The sequence below is a fragment of the Pelodiscus sinensis genome, chromosome 3 (assembly GCF_049634645.1).
Source record: "Pelodiscus sinensis isolate JC-2024 chromosome 3, ASM4963464v1, whole genome shotgun sequence".
Taxonomy (NCBI): Eukaryota; Metazoa; Chordata; order Testudines; family Trionychidae; genus Pelodiscus; species Pelodiscus sinensis.
The window spans coordinates 87029525-87046122 of NC_134713.1; the positions used below are offsets into that span (position 1 = coordinate 87029525).

Genomic DNA, 16598 nt, shown 5'->3' on the forward strand with positions numbered 1-16598 from the left:
GGTTATTTTGGAATAACAGCCGTTATTCCAAAATAACTTTGCTGTGTAGACACACCCTTTTAGACAGAGACTTAATGTGAAGCAGAGAGAAACAGGATAGTTCTAAAGAAAGTTATTGTTTTCTTTATTCTAACAGATTTCCTTGTTCAGTGGTAGAAGAATTTAATTTTTTTCTGTGATTCTTTTCCAATGGCACATGCTGTGGATGTCTTTCAAGAGGAATCCTTGTTGTTTCAGTTACCAGGATTTTGTTTTTCATATGAAGGATTTCAATTTTTTACCGAGAATTCAATGTTTTACTTAAATATTGGACAGTCCTCTGTTTTGTTATACTTGTGATCAAATACAATAGTTTTCAGTAAAGTGAGTCAAATTATGGCTATCTTTACACTAGTATGATTATTTAGAAATAACAGAGTGCACGTCTACACAGCAAGCCCATTATTTTGAAATAATTTCAGGAGTAAGGAAAGTTGAAGGAAGAATGTTCTTCCTTGGACTTCCTGCTGTGTACAGCACCGAAAGCTAAATTAAGCTATTTTGACTTCAGCTATACAATTTACATAGCTGAAGTTGCATAGCTTAACTCAATTTTAGCCCACAGTGTAGACGTACCAGATGGCATAGTAAATAGTAAACACTGTGTAAAAATTCACCCATGGTCAAAGGGCCAGCACTCTGCTTATGCAATGATTACATCCTACTTAAACCTCAAAGTAAGATGGAAGTGTGATTTAAATAGTACAAAGGCCTTGTGTTGACCTCTGTATGAGAGATAAATTTCACTTTTGGCAAATATACACAAAATATATATTTGTGACTAGGCAGCATTTTTAACTGTATTTTTTCCAAGTAATCTGAACACTTGGTTTTTAATTTCAAATAAACACTAATTTTATTTTTTTAAATTGGATTTAGCAGAACATAACTTTAGTAGGCACAGATGTAGAATTTATTTTGATTTCAATTGTGTCGGTATTTATATCCACCTGAACTGTTATAGTCTATCTCATTAGTGCCTTGATCATCGACAAGACAGACTGTAGAGGTCCTGACATATCAATATATTACCTCAGTGAGAAGTTGCATGTTTATAAAAAGTAATGAATTACTTGAGTGTGCATAAGTTCTGCATCCTAAAAATCCCTAGGAAAAATCATTGTGAATGCAGCTGCTGTTGAAAACCAGAATTTCAGAATCCCTCCCCACCGCCCATGGCACACTTATAAAAATGACAACCATTTATATTGTATGAAAGCTATTTTGGAACTAAAGAAACCCAAATATTTGTAAATCTACAAACCAGTTCCCTGTTTGGATACCTAAAAAGCCACCGTGTCATGGTTATTCAAACTGAGTTTCAAATGATCATTTCTGCACCAAAGTTTTTTCTACTAAATTTTAGCGATTCTGGTTGGTTATTTTGGCCAAATTATACAACAATAAAAGAGGATTTATGGAGTAATATGCTTATAGACAATTGTTAACTATCACAGCCATAGTGAGTACTACTAAATTACTATGAATTCCACACACTGGAAAGTTTATCATCTCCAAGCTTTTGTCTTGATTCTTTCCTCGCTGAATCATTCAGTGATTTTACAACATGTCATTAAAGGTAAAAAGAAGTTGTTTTTTGTATGCTCAACATGTACCAAATGTTTTTTGCTTGGCTTACATTCCCACTTAAAAGACATGTGGATTCGGACTGTCCATTTAGCAAAGAACACCACCACTTACTGAAAAAGTGAGCCATAGCAAAAAATTAGTGAAAATTTCAGTATTGGGTTCTGTGGCTACAGAGTGCAGTAGCTACACTTAGCAAAAACAGAATTTTCACCATCTGAATAAATTTTAAAAACTACATCATTTTCTTAAAACATACGATGAAAAAGATTCTCCATAGCACAATTTAACATTTCAAAGACATATCTACCCCTCATGTTTTCTTCATTTTTCCTATCACATATAGTGCCAAGTAAAGTGAAGAGATCTGCTGAAGTTAAGGGCAGCAGATCAGTCAGGGCCCTATGATAGGTTAATGACCTCTTAGAATTGAGTAGTTTCAATCAAGTTCTTAGCTGATACATATCCAGTCTACTCTGCCAAAACTAAGGTTATATGGAGATAATCTCTCCATTGAAAGAGCAATGTAAGACCCGGCAGAAATGGTTGATCAAATACTAATGAAAGGACATATTCTATTCTCTTCTGCATATATTTTAGGGTGTGTCTAGACTACAGAGTTTTGTCGACAAAAGTGGACTTTTGTCGACAAAACTATACTGCGTCTACACTACCGCTGAGTTCTGTCGACATAACGTCGACAGAACTCAGCAGTTTTGTTGACGCTGGTAAACCTCATTTTACGAGGCATAATGTCTTTGTCGACAGAGTTCTGTCGACAGAAAGGGCAGTCTGGACGCGGGGGTTTCTTTTGTCGACAGAAAAAGTCCTCCAGGCAAGCCCCTTGCTGGACAGTCCTTCTTCAGGAAAAACCTCTTCTTGGTCCTGTCTGTAGCCATGTTTTAAAGGCACAGACATCCATGGCAGGCATTGTGACAGGAAGCTGGCCACAGACAGAGCCTGTCAGCCCAGAGCTCTCCCAGCGTCACCTGCACGTGGCCATGTGTGCAGCTCCAGCGCCACGAGGCCCCCAAGAACCTTTGAGGGAGCCAGCCCTGGTGCCCACAGGTGACAAAAAGAGAGCCCCATCCTGGTCAGGGACAGAGGTCCTGACCCTGCTTGAACTGTGGGGGGAGGAAGAAGCAGTCCAGGCCCTGCACACCTGGCGCAGGAATGCCAGCATCTATGGCCGCATGGCTCAGGGGCTGGCCGATAAAGGGCACCACCCCAGGACACTCCAACAGGTCTGGGCCAAAGTGAAGGAACTTCGCCAGGGATACATGAAGGCGCGAGCGCAGAGCTCGGCTTCAGGTGCAGCCCTAGTGCACTGCACCTACTATCAGGAACTGAACCGCATCCTGGGAGGCCAGGAACCTATGTCTGCACCAGTGCTCGTGCAGACAGGGTTGCACACACCAGTGCAGCAGAGCCGGCAGGAGGTCCCCAGGCAAGATGTGGAGGAGGAGGAGGAGCAGACAGAGGACACCCTGACCCTGACTCTACAGCCTGTCCCAGAGACGCAGGAAGCCTCGCAGGCACCCTCCGACGCAGGAGAAGGAACATCAGGTGAGTGCAGGCAGGGTCACAGACACAGCACAGGGGAGGTGGGAGAAGAGAGGATGCAGAGCAGTGTTCACATCTTGGTCCTCCCTCCTGGACAGCTTGCATCTCTCTGTGCATGTACAAGCAGGCGGGCAGATGGTGGGTATGTGGGTGGGGGGCATGGGAGACCCAAGGTGCAGCAGGCCCCTGTCCTACTGTGGCTGCACACTGATCTGGCCTGGGCAGCCACAGTAGAGGGCAGGAGGATCTAGGGGGTGGAGGTGGACATTGTCTTAGCCGCAACGGGTCCCCTGTGCAGCCGAGGTGGTAACAACATTCCCATCCCTTGTTGTATGGACTTGTGTGTGAATTGCTAACACTCATCGGTTCTCCCTCTTCTTCTCCACAGCTGGACCTGCTGCTGCTGTCTGCCGAGCAACTTCTGTGCCACCACCCACCCGGTCCCACAGCACCCGCAGGCATTGGAGGACCTACAATGACCTCCTGAGGAGGCATGTGGAGGCCATGGAAAAAATGGAGGGGACCATGGCCAAAATGCAAGAGACCATGGCTGAAAGAGCGAGGGAGGAGGCTCAGTGGCATACTCGCCTGCTGCAGGACTTCCTCCCAGAGTGGAGCACAATGTGTACCACCGTCCGGGAGTTCCTGGCTGTGCCAGGCCCTCTCCCCCTGGGGACTCCTCCTGCCCATCCAGCTCCAGCCCCTTCTGACCCCCCGTCCTCCCCCTCAACCCCCTCTGACCCCCCTTCTTCTCCCTCAGCCCTTGCCACCCCTCCAGCCCTGCCCCTCCCCCCCCCCCCCCCCCGCTAGAGCAGAGTCATTGTCAGCCCCCATTCGAACCCAAGGATGGCTGGGTCCATGGACCAGGGATGGCAAAGCCTTGCGGCCCAGGTGAGGCCGCCATTACCCTTAAGTTGTCTGCCCTCCCTCCCTCCCTCACTCCATGTTGGAAATCCCTTCTCCCTCCCTCCCTCCCCTCTCTCCCTCCTTCCAGGTTGAAATCCCCCATCCTACCACAATTATAAACACAGGTTATTAGTTTAAAAAAGAACTTTATTTTTCACAGTTGTTGAACAATTATATTTTGTATAACAGATCTAATTTCTTACGTTACTCCTTGATAAACATATTTTTACTGTTTAACATGGTGTGTGCGCCTTAACTGTTCAGAGGCTGATGCAGTGATGGATTGTGGGAGGGAAGGTTTTGGGATGGGAGGGGAAGGCCCACAGACCCCATTGGTGATACCTTGGGGAGTCATAGGCCTCCAGCTGAGAAGCGCTCATGCAGAGCCTCCGGATGCGAACCCCCGCCTGATGGGCTTGGCGCATGGCAGCTGTCCGAGGCTGCGCAAACTGCCTGCCCTCCACTTCAGCCATTGGCCCCCAACCTTGGAGGAAGGCCTCCCCTTTGCTCTCCACCAGGTTGTGGAGGATGGAACGAGGTGTACCGGTAGTTTGGAATAGGAAGCCTAGTGCGAACTACCTAGTTCAAGCCCCGTGTAGCCGCGCTGCACGGGGTTCGAACCAGCGGGGTTTTAAAAATGGCGGCTCCCCGCTTATGCAAATGAAGCCCGGGAAATTCAAATCCCGGACTTCATTTGCAAGTGCGGTATGCCTACATTACCCTCCTAGTTCGAACTAGGAGGGTAGTGTAGACATACCCTCAGTTTTCTGCCATTTTTGCTTGATTCTACAAAGTTGGCCAATAGGTTGTGTGTAAGGTTAAACCCTCTGAGATGCAAAATTCACCTTTTTTATTCATGTTTTAGATTTCCCAATGATTCCATCAAAACTCATCATCTGTTTTCAGTTAAACATTTTACGTTGCCTATCATTACTCATTGTTTTCTCTGGTATAGAGTATGGACCTGTCATAAAACATACCAGGTCTGGAGACCACTGGCTTACATTCCAAGCATCTATAACCCTGAGGCACTGTCACCATTCAGGCTATGTCTACACTACAGAGACCTCCGATATCCCAGAAAAATTCTGCCGCATCCAGGGAACGCGTCCGCTTTTTCAGAACAGTTTCTGAAAAAGCAGGCGCATTCTTTTGGAAACCCTGTTTTCCTCATTTTATGAGGAATAAGGGATCTTCCAAAAGAGGAGGTTTTTCCCACATTTGACCCCGTGTAGATGGAACAAATGTCAGAAAAGACTCTTCAAAAAAAAAAAAAAAAAAGAACACAGTGTAGACATTGCTTCAGAAAGTGAGAGGGAAGGCTTCTTTACTGCCTTAGCTTAGAGCCAGTTGTCTTTTAGTTAGTGTGGTAGAGAGTTTAGCCCTCAGGTGCTAATCTTACCTGCTGACAATCCAGATCTGTTGGCTTTTATACACCAAATAAATGGGCTTCATTTTTTAATGTACTGTCAGTGGGACTAGATGTATCTATATATATAGAAAACTTGTTCATCTTGGCCTCTGAGGATAGAACAAAAAGCAATGGGCTTAAACTGCAGCAAGGGAGGTTTAGGTTGGACATTAGGGAAAAGTTCCTAACTGTCAGGGAAGTCAAACACTGGAATAAATTGCACAGGGAGGTTGTGGAATCTCCATCTCCGGAGATATTTAAAAGTAGGTTAGATAAATGTCTATCAGGGATGGTCTAGACAGTATTTGGTCCTGCCATGAGGGCAGGGGACTGGACTCGATGACCTCTCGAGGTCCCTTCCAGTCCTAGTATGCTATGATTCTATATTTGTCCTAAATAAATGTAAATTCAAACAGGGTTGTAGAAGACTGTGTCTGAATCATTCTTTCCCGTGAAATCCTGCACGTCTATATTATTTTTTGAAGGACACGGTTCCATTTACAGAAATACACTGTATCAGCTCTTGATAGCACTTTACTGTTATGGAAAAGATACCAGGGCATAGAAAACACTTCTTCAAGAACATACTGCACATTCTGAAAGGGATTAGTAATAAATCAGTGTGGAGTATTAATGTGGATTTTCCCCTCCCTTACTACTCTGAGGAACCAAATGGGGGGCAGGGAGCTGATGGTAAACTAGATTAAAAACTGTGAAATCACACTGTCACTTTTATATGCTGTCATTGCATTGGTCAATGGATAGCCATAAAGATAAGTACCTCTGTACTGAGTATCTCTGCTCTCCCACATGCTACCACCCACATTCAAATTCTGACTCACGTGGAGCTTGATTCCCCTGCCTGCTCAGGAAATTGCTGCCCAGAGTTTTCCACACAATATTCACAATCAGTTCCACTGAAGGAACAGAAAGCTTTATGGGAGTTGGAACTGCTCTTTTGTTCAGTCTCTGAAGGATGCTTCAGTGATGTCCAAAAGGTTTTGGCATGCTATGATTACAGTAAATACACTGCTTGTGCACAGCTAACACATGCCTTTAAGGGACTAAAGCGAGAGACCATCTTCAGGAAAGTGAACTTATTAACATATGATGGATCTTGTGGCAAGTGATCTTGTGCTTTGCTAGGAATGGACAATAACCTCAGAATGTTTTCATTTAACATTGTATTCATCACTCCTACTGCTGCAGTGAAACTCTACCAGAAAACCATAAGAAATCTAGTATCTGAAGAGAATGCCCCAAATTGTTTCCAATTACATTTTGGGTGATACTGTTCCATCGCCCTATTAGAAGATCATCTTTCATAGGCAACAGAATGTTGTCAGAACTTGAGTGATCCCAACAAGTATTGTACAGACAAATAGAGACAAAGTACTAGCATAGAGGGCTCAATTAAGACAAAAACCAAAAGTGGCAAACACTGAAAAGTAGAAGAGGAAAGGGGTAAAACCACAAGATAATGGAGAAATTGAGAGGAAATGATACTTTTGGGATAATATTTTTCTTTTTCTATTTCTTATGTTAATTTAGAAGTGAAGGCTCAAGTATATTGGCCTGAAACAGATCATGACGCAAATGTTCGTTGTGTGACAGCTGCAAAGGAAGCACTATTTAATGTCTGCGGGGCTCTTTGTTGATGGATCTAGGGATAATTAAACAACAGCCTTGAGCTAGACAAGCATGGGTCCCCTCTTGGCACCCACCCAGCAGGCCCTTGTGTCCTAGTTTCTACCATAAACTAAGAAACTGTTCAACTCTTCAAAGAGCCAGACATTTGGTATAATCTGGACCTAAGTAACAATCTGGAATTGTATAGTAGTGAAAGGAAAATTGACACTAGTAAATGTCTGACACGGAGGGAGGGGGAGAGGAGGCACTATGATAACAACCAACCAGGGGGAATACTCCTGAGACTGCAATTGATCAGTTGTTGTTCAGATGATGATCCCTAACTGTAGATAGATATTTCAGTGACTGAGCTAATTTTCCATACCAGATGAGACCAATAGGATAGCCCATTTTGTCCAGTATCATATAACAGTGGCTAGTATCAGATGCTCACAAACAGGTGTAAAACCTGCGTAATTCATGCTTATGGAATAATAATAATATGCCTCTGGGGGAAGTTGCCCTCTGATGTTCTTTACCTTGTGGAAGCATCCAGTGACTCCCATTTTCCTCATTTTATATCATTGTGATCTTGTGTATAACGCATGCCTTGTAAAGTCCCAGAGAAAAGGTTATCATAGAATCATAGAAGGAACCTAAAGAAGTCATCAAGCCCAGTCCCCTGCACTCATGGCAGGACCAAGTGTTGATCAGCTGAAAGTCGGTTCTCTATTCGTATATGTATATGATCAATGAATCTGAAGTGATAATATTGCACTCTCTGGCTAGCATTAAAACATGCTGTAAGTTTGGGAATCAGCCAAGTTTGGGAATCACAGGAGACGAGAGCAAGGAGAGAAGCCAACACCCGGGCAGGGTGTCAAACAGCTATTAACAGCCATTGTCCAGCAAGGGGGCTACAATGCAATGATTTACCTGTATGAGGCCTAACCAGAGGAATTACTCAACGTTGCCTGAAAATTAAGCAATGTTCCCAGACATGCCTGGACTTGTGTTTCCTAAGCACATGGGACTGTGGGTATAAAAACAAAACACAGGGGCCCATACCGGGCTTTTCTCCTGCCCCATTGTGCTGCAAGCAGCAAAGACACTCCGAAGACTCCAACAGAGGGTCTGGCCCAGATTTCAAGGGTGAAGTCTGTGTACTATAGACTGCAATATCCAGTGGGGTGAGAAAAACTGCCTGTTCTAGTTGTTGCCCAGTCTAATAGGATTGTTAGTTTAAACTGCATGTTTATATTTTATTTTATTTTGGTAACCACTCTGACTTTTTGACTAACACTTACAACCACTTAAATTCCATCTTTGTAGTCCATAAAACTTCTTTTATTGTTTATCTTTCCCAGTGAGTTTGTACAAAGTGACAAATCTGCTCAGGTTTTACAAAAACTGGTGTATGTCCACTTTCCATTGATTACGTGGTGAACCAGTTAATAAATTAGATGGTACAGTCCTGAAGTGCAGTACTAGGAGCTGGTGGGGGGGAGGAGGGATTGATTGATGCCTTACTCTGAGAGATTCATGAATGGCTCTGGGAGCAGTCATGCAATCTGTCTGGGTATTGGGCTCCATATGCGGCTGTGTTGAATATAACAGTGCCTGGAGGGGTTGATGCTGGCCATTAGCAAAGTATTGTGAGAGAGAGTTAAGGGGGCAGAGCAGTCCCAGGCTGCAACCTTGGGGGGATTCCATCACATTCCCCCTAGCCCCAATTTTAGAGCTGCAAGGAGGGCTGCTATCACTTATACAGCTCTGTCTTACACAGTGGCGGAAGAGGAATCCTGGGGAACCAGGTGCTGGAGCAGTGCTGACTTTACGAGGGCTGATGTAGTAGAAATGTCCAACATCTGTGGGTTGCTGGAGAACTCTGGGGAAGCTAGTGCCTTCCAGGGTCCATCCCCAAAAGTCATTGACTGGTGGTGTCCAGAGGGTGGCAATCCTGCCAAGGACTGGTATCCCTGGAATGAGGCTCTTTGGCTCCAATGACAGAGCTGTGGGAGGGCAAACCTGGCAGCCCTGGCTGTCACTAGCAGCCTCTGAGAATGCTGGGTGATGAACCTGAGGGTTTGCTTTTGTAGGCTCTCACCGTGACCCAGTGTCCCTGGGTCAATGTCCCCTCAGATCTGGCAATAGACACAGGGAGAGTTGGCAGTTGGTGCCTGCTAGTGGAGAAGATCTCTGGAGAAGCGGAGGAACTTCAAGCTTCAGCTCCAGAAAGCCTTGAGGAAAGGAAGGGTGGAGAGAAGGGGGGCTCTTGTCAGGATTCAATCTATCTGCACGGGTTGACTTTGATACCAGTCGGGAGTCAAGAGAGCAGTATAGATTTATAATGACAATGCTATTTGAAAATAATTTATTTGAATAGCTTGATCTAATTATAAACCCACTTCTCATGGCTGTGATATCATGGAATGTCAGATCTTCATTTTCTTTTTATCATGATGCTACCCAGATGCCCTTGTTAAGCGCATATGTGAGCGCACAATTACCTATTAACATAAGAATAACCATAATGAGTTACCAGTGGTCCCCAACATGGCGCCATTTCTGTGCACCCGCTGAGTGATTGGCACTGGCCCTGCCCCCGGGCGCATGGTGCATGGGCGGTGCCGGCCTCTGGGCGTGCAGCGTATGGGCGGCCCCGCCCCCGGGTGCATGGCACAAGGGCTGTGCCAGCCCCGGGCACGCGGCGCATGGGCACTGCTGGCTCCTGGGCACATGGCACAGGAGCGGCGCCGGCCCCGGGCATGCAGTGCGTGGGCTGTTCCTGCCCCAGGTGCATGGCGTATGGGCGTCCCCAACCCGGGCACGTAGCACAGGAGCGGCAGGCATGTGGCGTATGGGCAGCCCCACCCCTGAGGGTGTGGCACAGGAGCAGCGTTGGCCCCAGGAGTGCGGCACATGGGTGGCGCCAGAACCGGGCATCGGCGTATGGTTGGCCCCGCCCCTTGGTGCCCGGCACATGAGTGGCCCTGCCCCCTGGCACCCGGCAGTCCGAAAAGGTTGGGGACCACTGAGTTAGACCAAAGATTAGCCTAGGCCAGAATGCTTTCTTTCAACATGGCTCCTGCCTGGTGCCCCAAAGGGAATGAACAGAACAGGTAATCATCAAGCAATCCCTTCCCTGTTGCCCATTCCCAGCTTCTGACAAACAGAAGCTAAGGACACCATCCCTAGCTACTCTGGCTAATAGCTAATGATGGACCTATCCTCCATAAATTTATCTTTTTCTTTTTTGAAACCCATTATAGTCTTAGCTTAACAATATTCACTGGCAAGAAGTTCCACAGGTTGTGAGTTGGGTGAAGAAATATTTCTTTTTGTTTGTTTTAAGCCTTCTGCCTGGGGAAAGCATCTCTTCTGTTTCTTTATGGTGTATATACAGAAACTGTTCAAACTTCTCTGCCATAATTCATATATTTTCATTTTTTAAAGCCTTATAAAAACAATGCAGTGCTCTGTAATACAGATGGATGTATACTATTTAGTCTGCTGACATGTATATGTATACATGCAAGCCACAATTAGCCTCCCAACTGTTTAGCTGCTGTTCACTGAAACTTTTGCATCTTTCTTAACAAGCAGGAAAATATGATTGCAATTTGTGAATGTATCTACCTACAATAACCAAAAGATGGCAGCATTCCATTCAACCCATATTTAACTTGTCATACAATCTATACAGCTATGGAACTGCAAAATTATATAGTGCTTTGGAAACAGACCGATCACTTTTATAATCAGCCAGCACATCTATCACACATCACTTTCCCTCCTCCCCCCATCCAATTTAAAGAGAAGGGTAAGGAAACACAGCACTATAACACTGCTAACCCCAGGGTTGTGAGTTCAATCCTTGAGGAGGCCATTTAGGGATCTAGGACAAAAAATCTGTTAGGGATGGTATTTGGTCCTGCTGTGAAGACAAGGGACTAGACTCAATGACCTTTCAAGGACCCTTCCAGTTCTAGGAGACAGGCATTTCATTTTACTTCACTACTACTTTCTCACTATGACATTCTAGACCAACAGCTGTACCAGACCCCAGCTCTAATCCCTGAACTCCCTTTGTGGGGCTAGTCACAGAAAAGTACTGGTCAACATGGGAAAACCAAGACTTCATTCCAAAATGTAATTTTCAGATAAATTAACACACCAGTATACACTTTTTACATTATCCCTGTAATTTTAGCTGGTATGTAATGCCTCACTTTCTACCCTAAGGTGTAGAGCAGATTCTTCATAAACTTTGCACCTTGTAAAATCATTTACCCCAGTGCAAAGTGGATATGCCACTCTGATCTGGTACCATTTTACATGTGCTTTACCCTGTGCATAGCAGGACCAAACGATTATCCAAAGTGAACAACAGACCTGGTGCGTGCGATGCTTTGGGATTGCTGGGGTTGAAAGCAGTTATGTGAAATGAATGGTTCAAATACAATGTGAAATCAGCCTCAGTTTGGCTGTCACCTGCCATGGCATACTTTAGTGTCCACATTTTGTTTTTACTTCAGTGTGACTATCCATTAAAACTTTGTGGAGTTCTGCGGCACCTTAAAAGACTAAGGGTATATCTATACTACCACCCTAGTTCGAACTAGGGTGGTTAATGTAGGCAACCGGAGTTGCAAATGAAGCCCGGGATTTGAATTTCCCGGGCTTCATTTGCATGTTGCTGGGTGCCGCCATTTTTAAATGTCCGTTAGTGCGGACTCCGTGCCCCGCAGCTACACGCGGCATGAACTAGGTAGTTCGGACTAGGCTTCCTATTCCGAACTACCATTACTCCTCGTCATCAGATGCATAGGGTTTTGTGGCTTTAACCCACAAAAGCTTATGCCAAATAAATATGTTAGTCTTTAAGGCAGGGTGAGGAACCTTTTTTGGGTCGGGGCAAAAAAATCCACATACAAGCAAGAAGCAAAAACAAACAAAGAATCCTCACTGATATAGCGTCCAAATGAGACGGAGAAAGACACTCCCTACATTCCCTTTACAAACCAGAGCCTAGGCAGGCCCAGGCTAATAGATTTTCTGTGCTCTAGTCCCATGAGTGAACAGTCGGGGGGGGGGGGGCGGGGCTGGAGCGCCAGCATAGGCTACCCTGCTGAGGGGGATCCCAGAGCCTCAGGGGCCAGATCCAGGCAAGCCCAGGGTTACATTTGGCCCCACCCCTGCCTTAAAGTGTCACATGACTTCTTATTGTATAATGTTCCCCCATGTGATCAGGAAGTTATTTTCACTTTAAAAAGTTCAAGGACAGGCTGGTGACATGTCTTCATGAGGGCTCACAATCTCCCTAACATTTGTGGAACTAAAATAGTTTGAGCCATAAATGTAGATAGAGCTAGAGAGTAACCACTACTACCACTCACCACATATTAAAAGAAACTTCAGTCTTTAAGACAAAGGTCTGGCAATGCATGTTGAAGAGCCCATCTAAATTTCTATTTAGTGTCATTGCTATAGCTAGTAGTTCAGCCTCCTCATATTTCAGCTATAGCTCTCGTCTCTCTTCTCTGTAGTCCAGTCATTTGTACATAAAATGCCCTTTCTCACCCATTCCTGGCAAAGCCTTGATGGCAGTGAGGTCTCTGATTACTAAGAATTCATCTCACTGTGTATGTTAGAAAAGTCTGTCTGTCTGTCTGTCTGTCTGTCCATCTATCTATGAGTCCATTTATTCAAGAGCTCCTCCTAAGCGGTAAGAGCTAGGATCGCCAAATTTGGCATGCAGCTTCCGCTTATCATAACTTAAAGCAAGGTCAGGGTTTGGTTGTGCCAAGACAATAGAATGTGCCTAGAACTCGATTGTTTCTCATAAAATGGAAAGGGAGGAGTTTGGCAGGAGGAAGTTATACTTCAGAGTGACCACAGCAGGGCAGCCAGGGGTTAGAGATGGGGACCAGGACACTATAACCCCATTTGGCTAGCAGGGGACAGGGTGGAGACAGAGAGTTTTTCTGTGTGTCTGTTTTTCTGTGTATCGGTCCCACAGCTGGGGTCATGCACTCCTCCCCCACATGTGGCACTGCAGCTGCAAATGGCCATGGAGAGGCACTTCTCACCTGTCCCTGAGCTGTCTTGGTGAGAGAAGGGTGGGGCTGTTCTCTCTCCTGGGACAGCCTGAATTCTGAATCCTTTATTCTCAGCTCTAACCCCATAGCAATGATTTAAATGAAAAAAACAAAACTTGCTTCAGTTAAAGACCTGAGCAACACTGGGTAAATCTTCTAACGATACATAATACAGTACAATAGTGATAGAAATGTAGCCGTGTTAGTCTGGGGTAGCTGAAGCAAAATGCAGGACAATGTAGCACTTTAAAGACTAACAAGATGTTTTATTAGATGATGAGCTTTTGTGGGCCAGACCCACTTCCTCAGATCAAATAGTGGAAGAAAATAGTCACAACCATATATACCAAAGGATACAATTAAAAAAATGAACACATATGAAAAGGACAAATCACACTGCAGAACAGGAGGGAGATGCGGGGGGGGGGGGGGGGAAGGAAGGAAGGTAAGTGTCTGTGAATTGATGATATTAGAGGTGGGGAGAGTGGGATGTTTGTGAGTTAATGGTATTAGAGGTGATAATTGGGGAAGCTATCTTGGTAATGGTTGAGATAGTTAACTATTACCAAGATAGCTTCCCCAATTATCACCTCTAATACCATTAACTCACAAACATCCCACTCTCCCCACCTCTAATATCATCAATTCACAGACACTTACCTTCCTTCTTCCCCCCCCCCCCCCCCCCCCTGCATCCCCCTCCTGTTCTGCAATGTGATTTGTCCTTTTCATATGTGTTCATTTTTTTAATTGTATCCTTTGGTATATATGGTTGTGACTATTTTCTTCCACTATTTGATCTGAGGAAGTGGGTCTGGCCCACGAAAGCTCATCATCTAATAAACCATCTTGTTAGTCTTTAAAGTGCTACATTGTCCTGCATTTTAATACAGTACAGTGTATCAGATGTACAGCATGAGGAACAAGCAAAATTACCACAAGGGTTAGAGGCCTCTTTTACACCTCACCTGAAACATAGCTTTATAACAGCACTGCTCACTCAGCATCACATAGGGGTATTGGGTCAGTATTGAGTGCCTGCCAGATTTGCCCAGGTCCTAAAATGGGTGTGTAAGGTTTGTGGAGGATTCAAGTAGACCCCCACACACTTGCCCTTCTGCACTTCCTTCTACACTCAACATAAGCCAGCCACAAGTGCCATTTCTGTGGTCAGAAAAGCACATGAAGTGGTCCCAGCAAGTGCTCAAGGGGAGGAGGGTGGGGGAAGCACCTCAGAGGTGATGCGGAGATGAAGGAGAAGGAGAGACGATGACCCTACTTCCTCTCTGCCCAAGCCTTCAGAGCTGGGAGGTGATGGATAGAGTCAATGGAAGCCATCCTTTGACATAGTTCAGTGCACAGAACAACTCATGCACACAGCAAACTGGTAGGAACTGAGCCTCCCGATGCCTAGTTCTTCCCTATGCCCTCTGCCTCTGCCCAAGGGCTATCATCAGGGCCGGTTTGAGCCATTCCTGCGCCCCGGGCAGCAAGCGTGCGACGCATGCGCGGCTCTGCCCCCAGGCGCATACCGCATGCGCAGCCCCGCCCTCCAGCGCGCTGCGCACCTTACAGCTGCAATCAGGCACACAGCACCTGATTGCAGCTCTAAGGGGCGCCACGTGGCCCGCAGCACCCCTTATAGCTTTCATCAGGCGCCTGCCATAGGTTGGCGCCCCGGGTAGCTGCCCAGCTAGCCCCACCCTTAATCCGGCCCTAGCTATCATTGAATCCCAGCATCCAGCTTTATCTTACAGGGAGCAGGCTTTTGGGCTGAAATATTGCTGTGGCTTTCAGAGCTAGGGCTCCAGACCAAATATGTTCACAACAATTTTTTCAGCGCTGGAGAGCTGAGCCCAGACAGCCTGAGTCAGTGCAGCCAGACCAGCCATTGGTTTTTTAATCCCCATGTAGACATATCCTAAGAGGAAATTGGAGAAATGAAGGTGTTAATGGAGGGTGGAAGTATAGGGAATTGATATTTTGTGGGCGGCAGGGGGAGGATGGAGTGGAAGGGAGGGAATATTTTAGAGAGACATGTCACTGACATTACAGAAAGGAGAAATCAGCAACATCTCACTATTTCCAGCATGGCTTCTTGACCAAAGAAGTTCAGATCAGTTCTAGATACCAAACTGTATATTTGAGCCATCAATTGCAAATATTTTAAAGTATATACAGCAGGGGGAAAGGGGAGGGGGGCAGGGATAAATATTCTAAACCCAGAAGAGGAGATTGCAGACTAATCCAAATCCAAACAGAAGTAAGTTATCCAAAGTTAAATTCTTTCTATAATCCCTTTATATCATTACAAGTTTGCCTTCCTTTAAAGTTATAAAATACAAGTATCTGAGCCAGTCCTGCCAACCCTTTCTCATATGAACAGTCCTTATGTGCACAAGACGACCCATTAGTTTAATCACACTGATTTGCAGGGCTGGAGTGAGATCCTGGCCCCACTGAAGTCAGTGAAAGTTTCCCAATGATTTCAATGAGGCCAGGATTTTAATTCATGTCCTTAAACACAGCAGTATAGCTACATACTCACAATTCCACGCTGAATGGCTTGATGTCTAGTTATTGGTTCTTCCATTGTTCAAGAAGTCACATTCCTTTGCTTTTAAATTCAAAAGTGAGGAGACTGGAAAACACACCTATTTCCTCTTTGTAAGAGCTGAGTCTTTTCATAAAGTATGGGAAATATTTAATTGCACGCACAACACCTTCCCCCCCTCCCCTCCTCAAATCCAGCCTCTTCCCTCAACCACCGATGATTTGGAAACACAGCTGCAAACCGCTGCTGCCTCAGCTCTGAAAAGGCACATAGCAATGGTCTGGCTGGAGGTTCAGAAGTGAGGCATGTAGACCACAAGCTGTTCATGTGGCTCCTGCAAAGTGGATGACCAGCCACTCTTAGAACACTGTCTGTCTGACATGCCTTTGGGACTGACACACTAACTGAAAACAGCAGGGCAGGCTCTTCATTTTACTACTTGGAGTGTGTCATATCCTAATCAATAATGCTTCACTGATATGTATCAAAGAACCTCCAATCATGTAACTATACTGAGGGATTTATCAGCCTTTCTACAAAGTCTGATTTTGAAGATTTTACAACTTGGCTTATTTTTATTACCTTGAGGTGAAACCTGACCTTTACAATTTCAGGCCAGCAGCTACTTATTTCTTGCCAATATAAAATCATTGAAAACAAATTTTGACTTTCGATTTAGGCACTCGCAGAAAAAAATCAATTAAATTCATTATTTTGATGTTTTAGGTGCATTGCTCAGAACTTCCACATGAAAATTAAAAAGATGAATTGCAAGAATTTGTCTTCAAAACTTCTGTGCCAATTTTTT

General features: G+C 45.1%; 1 long non-coding RNA gene across 1 annotated transcript in view; it reads right to left on the bottom strand.

The window, feature by feature from the left end:
* The window catches only part of LOC112547256 (uncharacterized), a 42101-nt gene extending 25846 nt beyond the window's left edge, over positions 1-16255 (bottom strand). The window contains exon 1 of the long non-coding RNA XR_003090993.2: positions 15785-16255. This is a non-coding gene — a long non-coding RNA (uncharacterized LOC112547256). The remainder of the gene's footprint in view (positions 1-15784) is intronic.
* Positions 16256-16598: the final 343 nt, after the last annotated feature.